General features: G+C 34.0%; 1 pseudogene; it reads right to left on the bottom strand.

The window, feature by feature from the left end:
* Positions 1–7,989: 7,989 nt before the first annotated feature.
* LOC108350855 (40S ribosomal protein S23 pseudogene) lies at positions 7,990–8,424 on the bottom strand (annotated as a pseudogene).
* Between the last annotated feature and the right edge of the window lie 3,101 nt (positions 8,425–11,525).

Genomic DNA, 11,525 nt, shown 5'->3' with positions numbered 1-11,525 from the left:
TGGAAGAGCAGTCAGTGCTCTTAACCACTGAGCCATCTCTCCAGCCCCCATATATTTTATTTCTATTGTCTAAGCAAAAGCATGAATATAAATAAACAATGGCATGCCTTTTATTTAAATTCCTAAACTCTAGGTTGTGTAGTTTTGCTTATAGAACTGTTCAATTGCTATAGTAGATATTAAATCTCAAATCAGAATTTCTACTCTGATCATTCAGTTCCCAGATAAAATATACACATCTTTTATATCTATAATAAACCTTAATTGGCACGAAAGATGGACAGATATCTACCCACCATGCTATTCTATTTCCCTATCAATTACCCCCCAAGTTATAACTTGCTATATTCCATATGGGCACACTTAAGTCTAATTAGCCAGCCCTCATTTCTGTTTTCAGGATTCAATTTCTTACCCATAGCATCTATCTTTTCCCCTTCTCCCCCCAACCCCCAGTGGTTCCTGCCTTCAACAACAAGCCCGCAAATCAAAGAACTCACCTATTTCCTGTCCAGCTCTACACTGTAGGCATTTTATTCACTAAATCTGCAATAACTTGGAGGGCAAAGTTACATAGTGTTGCTTGGGTCTATCTACAGCTTCCTTCATTCCTGTGGACAGCTAGGCCTTGATGGCCAGTATTTAGAACTACAATACATAACAAAGGACCAACCCTCAACACTCAATGTCAAATATTTATCTAAGGTTGGAGATCATGGAACATATATCAATGCTATAAAGAAGTGGCTTGTGCTTATTAATTATATTTTAATACATTTTCCTATAAAATCATTTGTATATATTCACATTGACTATAACATTTATGTAAATATAGGCATTGTGCTACTGACTAGTGTTTGTTTGTTCGTTTGTTTGTTTTTTACTTACCATTTGCCAAAGTCATTTAGGAAGAGGTTTTCCCAACTGTGAAAATACCCACACTGGATCGTCCTGTGGGGCATTATATTGACTAATGATTGATGTAGGAGAAGTTAGAGAGTTATAGGTGGTGCAACCCCTAAGCTGGTGGTTTTCAGTGTATAAAAATCCTGAGCAACCAATTAGGGGTAAGCCAATAAATGGTTCTTTTCCATGGCTGGCTTCCATTTCCTAGTTTTTTCAATTCAGGTTCTTGCTTTGAGTTTCAGCTCTGACTTCCTTTTATGATGACTGTGATATGGAACTGTAAGATAAACCCTTTTATCCACAAGTTGTTTTTAGTCAATAGCTTTATCACAGCAAGATATAGCATAACTAGGACAGCTGCATATGTACAAAATTACTCTTTCATGTAAGATTTTCTGTAAGTTGCTCTTTCTTTTGTAAAACATGCCAAAATATATGAGCGCCATTTACAAAAAATATTAATCTGCTAATCTATACATTGCCACACATTTTAGGAAACTGAATATGTAAACAAGGTGTGCTTCCTCTAAGTCTTGGATTTGACCAGAACAGGTAGAGATCACCCACATTCAGGTTACTATCTCATGGAAACATGGTATTTTCTATCTTTGATTCAATAAGCGTTTTAGTTATTTTTAAACTATTAGTGAAAGTTTAATTTTGACAAATAGAAAACACCAACGAGAATAAAAGTATGGAATATAATTTACCTTCTGTGCTTGTCCATTGATTATTAATAATTAGAAGAATTTTTTTAAAATATTTTTCTAATTTTATTCTGTCATTGTTGTTGAGGTAATTACCTATGTTCAGGTCTAATTTCACTTTGTGAAAACATGTACTAGCTGCAGATAAAATTAAAATATTAATGATTAAAATAACAAACTTAAAATTTCTCTGAAAGTAATTCAAAACGACTTCCAGTCTCTAAAATTTATAAACTATGATGACTTCAAAATGAAATCATTGATTATTTTAAAACCTAAAAGATGGAGCCTAATTTCTGGATTTATTTACCGATGTTAATTTATTTATCCATGTTTGTTTATTAAATGAAGGATAAGAGGTTGAATCATTTCTAACATGAATTAGGTAGTGGAATTGAAAAATGCCAATGTCAAGATTACATAGCAGAGTACATATCTCGCATGTACAGGCCTCAATATATTCCTCACAGGAAAGCAGTCTGTCTTCCAGTAGTAGGACTGCCCATCCAGGCATGTAGTCCTATGGATTAGTCCACTTAAGCAGAAGCTATGTCATTATTCTAACAGCAGAAAAAGAAAGAAAGTAGACCCGAGAACCCCAACTCTTTGCCAAGGTCCATGCTGGAAAACCATGCTGAAATAACAGCTGCTGCCCACTACCTTATTACAGGTATATACAGGTATAAACCAGTTCATTGCATGTTTGTTCTTCCATGGCATTAAATTATAGTCATGCAGTAACAAATAATACTCTATATTTGAGAAAAATAAGTTTGTTTTCCTAATATAGCTGTCTTACTAAAACAATTGCAACTATATAACTTTGTATCCTTTACCCATGGTATAACGTATTAAACTGGTTTTCAAAATGACTCATTATGTTTTAATGACTTCCAGTGTGATGAGGGAAAATCTCATAAGATCACATACAGATCATCAATGGCAGCTGAGAGAGGGAGAACCTAGTGATAGATTATCCAAGTCCACCCATATGATCAGTTGTGAACACATATTCATGAGTGACTCTAGGTGGAACCAGTCATGTGTATATGTGTGTGTGTGTGTGTGTGTGTGTGTGTGTGTGTACCTGTATGTGTAAAACAATAAAGGGAGTAATGGGAAAAAGTGAGGTGGAAATGATGCAAATACTGTATAAACGGGCCATATTAATTATTAATTACAAAAAAACTGTGATGAGCAGGAGAATGTAGATGTAAATTAATAAGAACAGCAACACAACTGAGTTCAAGAAATTCTTGTAGGGAAAGCACTCACAATCAACAATATTAGTGAGAAGACCACAAACTCACAGAATCAAAGGGCAGAACTCAAAATTTCCATTCAATGATGGACAGAATATTTAAAGTGAGAAATGGCCAAACGTTAAATAACAAAACTACTTTAAAACCAGATTACCTTGTGAGTAAAAACCATAGGAACCAATAGTTTTGTCTTCTCTTGGTTTAATTTTAAACAAACAGAATGAATAAAATACACCCTGTTGAACAGTAACAAACACGCATAACAACCACGGCACAGCTGAAGCAACAGACCAGAGTTGGTGAATACATAGACTCAATCTGTGGGTTTCCCCTGACTCCCCAAAACGCAGCCAGTTCACAGATGTAACTGAAAAACTATTCCAAAATTATGGCTAGTTGAGACCTGGGACATTGAAGCACATTTTCTCCCCTCTATTTTCTTTATCAGGGAGATGAAAACTCAGAAAACCCAGATTTATGCAGTTGTGCTACTCTAAATTATTTCTCACAAAGGTTTTGCTCAAGTCCTCTGAGACGTTTGAACAAACAAATGGTAAAAACAAGAATGGTAATAAAAATTCCTGCGTTACTGCACTATAAATTCTGAAGCTATGTTTCCAAATGTGACAAGAAATATTACGAGCAATTGCAGATGCATAAACGGAGCAAGTGTAAAACTCTTTCCTTAGAGGCGTCAATAAAAGAAAAAAAAGGGTATTATAAAGAACTACAAAATAATTTCTTTATCCAAAAGCTCTGAAGCAGTTATTAAACCAGCTGTTTGCAAGAGTACACAAATCTGCTAAGTTGCAGTTGGGTAACTGTTAAATGCTAAAGCCGTGAGTGATCAACGCCTAGCAGATGGTCTGGGAATGGGTGAGGGAAATGGCAGTGTTAATACCGCCAGGCTGAGATGTTCATTTGTGCTGTGGTATGTGCAGACGGGGTGAATAATGAAGGTTCTGTAATAATTGTGTAAATCCCAACATTATTAAATCGATTCAGCTGGGGTTTCTTAATATATGTGAAGCACTTGATGTACTTGGAGAAATACCTCCTCTTTGGCTAAAGCTGTTCTCATTAACTCATACTGCTTTATTTGCTGTGACCTCGGTGTTCCTGTTAAGTAATGAATGGAATAAGAATTAGAAACCCACTTTCAGTCTCGGTATTAGGAAGGAGGGAAAATGTGAAGAAAAGTGTCAGAGTCAGAACATTGCATTAGATTGGCCTGCGGCGTTAATTTACCTATCAGTTTTAGTTAGTGCTCACTTTAGACTATTTAGGAGTTTATAATTAGACTTGTACTTTGGGGTTTTGAGAAAGTTGCCTTTCTTAGTCAATGTTTATTTTAGCAGAAAGGAAAAACATATTCTTTCATCTCCTATTTCTTAACTTGGCACTATCAAGGATTTTTTACTGTTTGCTTTTTTTTTTTTTTTTGCTTCTTTATTTGACTTGATATAACCTCCTAGATCTTAGAGAAAGCATTCTGCGAAATGGTCAGGTCATTGTGTGTGCATGTGGGGTGTCGGGCAGCAAATTTTCTCAAACCGGACATTGTTGACAACCCACTTGGGTGCTACCGTGTACAATATCTTAAAATGTCCCGTGGTCTGGCTTGGTAGAGGTCTGTAGCAGATTCCTCTCACAAATCCTGCTAATTGTCCCAAATAAATGTGTGTCCAGCGAGTTATTAGTAAGGTTCTGAAGCAAGACCCTACCTGGCAGTTCTATTACTTTCTAAAATCCTAGGTGAGTGGATAATCCAAGAGGAAACCATCTTTCTTTCCTTGCTTGCTTGCTTGATTCCTTCCTTCCTACCTTTCTTTTTCTCTTCTCTTTTTCTTTGAAGAATGTGCAGAATGTATGGAAATGTCACCAAAGAGTTAGAATAATTTTACTGAACTTGCTTTAAAATGTCTTAATTACTAGAGTCCCATATTACCCTGTGAGACAGCCAAGTTTGTAAATCAGTTCTGTGAACTCTTTTATCTTTTAACATGTTCAGAAAGTAATTAAAATCAAATATATATAATTGAAAAAAATGTGCCAGTAGTTTTCAAAATATTTTTCAAGACAGTACCCTACCAAAATACGTTAATAAACAAAGTCAATTACATTACATGCTACACACATCTTCATAATTAAAAACTCATCTCGTACACAAGCATATTAAGAAACATAAATGTCTTCAGCTAAAAGTTCAAGATTGTCAGTGATTTCCTGAGATACGTGTGTTTGCATGATCACATACAAATATGTGAATATCTGTGTTTATAGGTGTTGAATGCTTGTATTGTATAATGTACTATATTTTTATAAAGATGATTTTAAGAATTTTTTATGAGAACTGGGACATCAATGTACATTTACAGAAAGTAGCCTGTTGGTATTATAGCATCATTGTAGCCTCATGATTTTGTTTATATTCAGTACAGTACCTGAGAGTTGTAAAAAAATCTGTTCCCTAGTATGTATGTATGTATGTATGGCTATTTATCCTGGGTCTGCATCTCAACACAGAACATCAGTAGTTTCAGATATCGTTTCCTCCCAATATTTTTGGTAAATTGCTTAAATAATTAGCTGAAATAATTTTAATGAAGGTAATAATTATAATAATGAGGATTATTAATCAGAACCTGTCTTCACATAATAAGTCAATGTCATCAAAGCCTAATCATTACATTAAAACTTCATATACTATCACGAGTACACTATGTATTTGAGCAGCTCTAAATTAGAATGAAATTCTCAAGATTTCAAGGATGAGCTATACTGAGCAAATATTAGTGTTTTACACCATTATTGAAAACAAGTTCTTAAAATGATAATTTTTAAAAAACCTTATACATGGTTATTAGAGAGGGTTTTTTAATTTAATTAGTGCTGAAAACTAAAGTGAGATATTTTATGCTTCAATAGCGACTACAGCTAAATTGTATTTGTGTAACTAAGCATATCGATGCATAATATTTGCACATTTAGTATCACGTTATTCATTATTTGAAATTATCTATAACAAATTTTGTAAAAAATGTATCAAACAACAGAGATTTCCAGGGTCACATATTAATTTTAATGACTTACAAACAGAGATATGTTAATGAGAAAAACCTGAATGTCCAGAATTAATTGTAGTATGATTAAGATGTATCTTTTAACATATTCAATAGAACCACACGTAATGATTTTAAGGCCTGGTCTAACAGACTGCCAAATCCAGTACCACCTGGCAGGGAGAAGCAGGTGAATTTCTATCAGTTCATATGCAGCCTGGTTTACATGCAAATTCCAAGACAACCAGAGCTTCATATTGAAACCCTGACTTTTTAAAGACTAAAATATTTTATTTCCCATAAATTGTCTCCATCAAATACTTTAAAATATGAAATCATTACCACATATGTAATTTACATAAATATGTGACTTAAAATTAATGATAAGACTAGGATGAACATATATGCATGCGTAAAAATATCACACTAGCATCTATTATTGTATTAAATAGCTATATGCTAATGAAGTGAAGGCAAAATATTAATATGAACATAAAATTTCCATTTTATGATTTTGGTTTTTGAAAAATTGTGAAGCAAATTAAATTTACTCTCTGGAAATATGATTAAAATCTTAATTTCTTTGCATTTTTATGTTTTAATTTGACAATAAATGCAAATATTCCTAAAATTTGTCTATAAATTGGCATATATCTACTGCATCCAAAGTATTACATATTAAAAGCATAAATGATAAACCATTTAACTATTATGACATGCATTCTAAATATATTAGTTATATTTATCTCAACATATAAATTAGATATATTTAACATTTTTTCTTTAGGGTTCAAAGAACAAGAAATATATCTGAAAGATAGATGTGTTGCATTTAAACTTTCCCATGGACAAGTAGAGTCATTGAATGAATGTGTAACAAAGTATTGATATAGGTCATGATATATAATGGAATCAATACAAGGGAGTGATTATAACAAATATCTGGATAATTCATTTGATCTATAATTCAAAGATCTTCCAAAGAAAATTGATCTCTGGGATCATAAATATCTGAATAGATTTATTTCTAATGACACTAGTAGGATTCTTTCAGAGCTGTTTCTAGAAACTACTCTAGATAATAGCAAAGTTGTGGCAAAATCATCTCTTATGTAGAGACACCAATGAAATATGACAGACAGCTGGAGACTGTTATCTAATAATATGAACAGCAGCTGACTATACCGATGCAGATGCTCACAGCAAATTATTGAACTGAGCCCAGGGACCCCTATGGAACAGTTTGGGTAGGACTGAAGGAGCTGAAGGGGACTACAACCCATAGGAAGATCAACACTGTCAACTAATCTGGAGGCTCAGAGCTCCAAGAGCTCCCAGAGCCACCAACTAAAGAGTACACATGGGCTTCTCCAGGGGCACCTGAACATAATGTAGCTGAGGACTGCTCTGTTTGGTCTCAGTGGGAAAGGATGAGTCTAACTCTGTAGAGACTTGATGCCCCAGGGAACATTTATGCCCAGGGAGGGGAGGGGAGCACACTATCAGAAGTGAAGGGGAAGGGGCAAAGGAGAAAGAACTCTGAGAGGAGGAGCTAGAAGGGGGACAGCATTTAGGATATAATCAAATAATTAATAAAAAGATTTAATATTTAAAACACTTTTATATATTTCCATTCATTTATGTTTCTGAATAAGAAGAACGAGTTGAGTTTAAAATACATATTTTCTTAGTTCAGAACTTAATAAAACCAAGTGCTAATTTTTAAACCCACTAAATCAAAAGATTTACAGCATTTTTCTTCATATAGATGAGATAACTCAACCAATTTCAATTTGAAAGTAATCACCAAATATAGCAATAACTAAATATAGAACATTTTTTATAAACAATTTTTCTATCTGTCAAGACATGGTAATATTGCTTTCCCTCCAACCTCACAATATGACCCAGGATATTCTGAAACTTAGGGATTTAAGCAATCCCCTTCCCACAGCCCTTTGAGATGCTGGGATGATATGCATGTTCTGAATTTAAAGGAGTATTTTTTCTCTGAATATGAAAATTTATTGCTGTGTTTTCATTTTTAACGTTTTATGATCTCAGCCGTTCCTTCTTGCCTTTGTAGAGAGCAGAAAGAGACACATTGGCTACTTTAACCCACCTTAAAGGGGAATACAGGAATATCACCTATAACATGACATTTTCGACCAAATCCAGGAACCAGAACTTCATCATATTCCTCAGTGAAGTCCAAGCAGCCATCATTGGTCAGGAATCCTGTGATCTTCCTGCTGTTCTTAATGAGCTGTGCCCTGAGACACTTCCGGATGACAGAATTTGTCTATTTGGTTTCAACCCCTACTTTTTCCAGCACAGTTCCCTTTACAAGAGAGGCATCCCCCAAACAGATTGGCCTTCAAGGCTATGCACAAGCAGGCTTCCTTGTATCTGTTTATCATGCCACTTCTGGTCCCATTAGTGACTGCAGAATTTCCAGGCAGTACGGGGACCATGACACTCTCCCATCATGCCAGCGGCACAGGACACTAAAGGAACATTTCTTAAATAAAACATCCACATTTTCAAACAATGCTTCTGGTTCTATAATTTGTTCTCTTTGTGTTTTATTGTCTCCTTTAAACTCAGCTCTTTACATCTCCCTGACTGGAATGACTTAGTCTGAAAATGTGAAGTGACAGTTCTCTTCGCAAGTATTATAAAAGTAATCAACAGCAATGGGAGAGAGACCAGAACCTTATCACTGTGTGTGCCTAGCAGCAGACTCTAAATCCTGTTATACAGAGCAGCTAATTCTATGAATCTTTGAATCATAATTAAGAGTATACAATTGCTACATGAGGTATCAATTTGTATTTTTCTGTGCAGAATTCTGGTACAATATGTTCAAGCTGAAAACTTGATTTTTCTTTTTTTTTTCCTGACAGTGTATAACCAGAGTTCTGAGTAGATGTTTTTGTGTATGATCCTGGAAAGATTCAGCATTTAAGTTACAAATATTATTTCAAATAACATATCAAGAAATTCTATAAACAAATATCATGTTTAGTATTAGTGGTAAAAAAATTATCAAACAAAAATCAAAATACAGATTTGAGTCCAAAGAACATATTATAATAAGATAAACTAGTAATTAATTTTTAAAAATCCATTACAAATTACAGAGAAAATATTACTCATATAATATTGAAAACTAAATTAAACAAGTATTAAAATAGTTAGTTGTAGTAGGAAAGGAAATATATGGCATATATAGGACAAGAATATATATAAAATGTTGTGAGGATAAGGAGAAATAACTGACTATCATCCCAACAAAAAGCTTGTAATTTATAATGAGTAATAGAAATATTAAATTTCTCAAAAATATTAAATTATAGAAACAGGGCAAAATACTAAAGATAGTTGAAACATTTTTAAAATAAGCAGTACAGAAAATTAAGAACACAGTTTTCACATTTTGTAGGAGGAATACAGTACACAAAAAATAAAATAAAAAATGTTCATAAATATTTATGTAAAAATCAACAAACATGATTAAGGTTGTGAACTACAAAATCTAGAAACAAAGTATAATGGAATAGAAAACAGCTAACACAATAATATAATGGAACTTGTTTTCAAAAATACATTAGGCAACACTGCAATTATATGAAAAACGAAAATTTAAAAGTTGTGTTTTTTCACTTGATATTAATTTAGAACCTATTATTTTGGCACATTTATGCAAGGCAGTCAAATAAAAACAAATCAGAATTATTTTATTGTATAGAATATTACTTAGCATGACACCTGACAAATTGGATGGATCACTGAGAAATAGAATGCTGTAAAATGAGGGGATTCCCTATTGTTAAACCATGCAGGGTCTTTGTGTGGTTTAGGTAAAAAAGTATTTGTGGCTTCATAGAAGGAATTCGGCAGCACTCCATCCGTTTCAATTTTGTGGAATAGTTTGGATAGTATTGGTATGAGGTCTTCTATGAAGGTCTGATAGAATTCTGCACTAAACCCGCCTGGACCTGGGCTCTTTTTGGTTGGGAAACCTCTAATGACGGCTTCTATTTCATTAGGAGTTCTGGGGTTGTTGAAATGGTATATGTGTTCCTGATTTAACTTCAGTACCTGGTATTTGTCTAGGAAATTGTCCATTTCCTGAAGATTTTCAAGTTGTGTTGAATATAGGCTTTTGTAGTAGGATCTGATGATTTTTTGAATTTCCTCTGATTCTGTAGTTATGTCTCCCTTTTCATTTCAGATTTGTTAATTTGGACACACTCTCTCTGTCCTCTTGTTAGTCTGGCTAAGGGTTTATCTATCATGTTGACTTTCTCAAAGAACCAACTTTTAGTTCTGTTGATTCTTTCTATGTTCCATTTTGTTTCTACTTGGTTGATTTAAGCTTTGAGTTTGCTCATTTACTGACTTCTACTAGTCCTGTTTGTATTTTCTTCTTTTTGTTCTAGAGCCTTTAGGTGTGCTGTCAAGCTGCTGATATATGCTCTCTCCTGTTTCTTTCTGCAGGCACTCAGAGCTATGAGTTTTCCTCTTAGCACAGCTATCATTGTGTCCCATAAGTTTAGGTATGTTGTACCTTCGTTTTCATACTATTCTAAGAAATGTTTAATTTCTTTCTTTATTTCTTCCTTGACCAGGTTATCACTGAGTAGAGCAAATAAAGAGAACTTCAGACCAATTTCCCTTATGAATAGTGATGCAAAAATACTCAATAAAACTCTAGCAAACCGAATCCAAGAGCACATCAAAACAATCATTCACCATGATCAAGTAGGCTTCATCCCAGGCATGCAGGGATGGTTTAATATACAGAAAAACATCAACGTAATCCATTATATAAACAAACTGAAAGAACAAAACCACATGATCATTTCATTAGGTGGTGAGAACGTATTTGACAAAATTCAACACCCTTTCATGATAAAAGTCCTGGAGAGAATAGGAAGTCAAGGCCAATACCTAAACATAGTAAAAACCATATACAGCACACCGGTCGCTATCATTAAAATAAATGGAGAGAAACTTGAAGCAATTCCACTAAAACCAGGGACTTGACAAGGCTGCCCACTCTCTCCCTACTTATTCAATATAGTTCTTGGAGTTCTAGCCAGAGCAATCAGACAACAAAAGGAGATCAAGGGGATACAGATTGGAAAAGAAGAACTCATAATATAACTATTTGCAGATAATATGATAGTATACTTAAGAGATCCCAAAAGTTCCACCAGAGAACTACTAAACCTGATAAACACCTTCAGAAAAGTTGTTGGGTATCAAATTAATTCAAATGAATCAGTAGCCTTCCTCTACACAAAAGAGAATCAAACCGAGAAAGAAATTAGGGAATCAACACCCTTCATAATAGTCCCAATTAATATAAAATACCTCGGTGTGACTTTAACCAAACAAGTAAAAGATCTGTATGATAAGAACTTCAAGTATCTGAGAAAGAAATTGAAGAAGACCTTAGAAGATGGAAAGATCCCCCATGCTCATGGATTGGCAGGATTAACATAGTAAAAATGGCCATTTTACCAAAAGCGATCTACAGATTCAATGCAATCCCCATCAAAATGCCAATCTAATTCTTC

Source organism: Rattus norvegicus, chromosome 4 (genome assembly GCF_036323735.1).
Source record: "Rattus norvegicus strain BN/NHsdMcwi chromosome 4, GRCr8, whole genome shotgun sequence".
Taxonomy (NCBI): domain Eukaryota; kingdom Metazoa; phylum Chordata; class Mammalia; order Rodentia; family Muridae; genus Rattus; species Rattus norvegicus.
Note: the sequence above shows the minus strand (reverse complement) of the source record. Positions and strands in the feature narration are given on the sequence as shown.